General features: G+C 62.5%; 1 non-coding gene across 1 annotated transcript; it reads right to left on the bottom strand.

The window, feature by feature from the left end:
• Positions 1-572: 572 nt before the first annotated feature.
• LOC142794003 (5.8S ribosomal RNA) lies at positions 573-725 on the bottom strand. Its single transcript, XR_012891993.1, has one exon. It is a non-coding gene; the product is annotated as a 5.8S ribosomal RNA (ribosomal RNA).

Here is a 725-nt window from a genome sequence, read left to right on the forward strand (position 1 = left end):
CGCAGCGAACCGCAAACGTCGGGCGCAGCCTCCTCACCTCCCTGCGCTTTGCGCGCGAACGTTCCCTGTTCGCGCGGCAAAGCCTGGAGGAGGCACGGCCCCGCAGCGTGTTCGAGCGCCCGGTCTACGGGACACCCTGCTTACTTCGAGGGCAACAAGCGCAACGCAAGGCTGCGATCTCGCGCACTTTGCGCACGGCTGGAGAAGCTTTGCTGGCCGGCTTTCGCTCCTCGTGTTTACCGTGCGTTAAAGTTGCGCGTCCGTGGCTCTCGCAGCTCTTGCGCGCCCGGTCGCAGAGAGGAGTACGCAACCTCGACCGCACTTTCCCTGCAGGCTTCCTTCCGACTCGAAGTCCTGCGGCGGTCTCAACGAGGTGCCACATCCTCAATGCAGTCGGTCGCCCCCGTTTCGGTTGGGCTCTGGCACGACGGTCGCCACCGTCTCGCCCTTGAGTGGCCGCTGTTGGCGCTCGCTGTGAGGTGTTCAGCGTGCTGTCCGTGTTGCCGACGCGGTCAAAACGAGTCGACGGCTCACGTTCCCTTGTGCGCCGAAGGCTCTCTTGATATGTGATCCGACCCTCAGACAGACGAAGCCAAGGGAAGACCCAAGGCCGCAATGTGCGTTCAAAGAATCAGTGCTCAGTGTGTCCTGCAATTCACACCAAGTCTCGCAGCTGGCTGCGTTCTTCATCGACCCGAGAACCGAGTGATCCACCGCTTAGAGTC

The sequence above is a fragment of the Rhipicephalus microplus genome, unplaced genomic scaffold, assembly GCF_043290135.1.
Source record: "Rhipicephalus microplus isolate Deutch F79 unplaced genomic scaffold, USDA_Rmic scaffold_361, whole genome shotgun sequence".
NCBI classification, from domain to species: domain Eukaryota; kingdom Metazoa; phylum Arthropoda; class Arachnida; order Ixodida; family Ixodidae; genus Rhipicephalus; species Rhipicephalus microplus.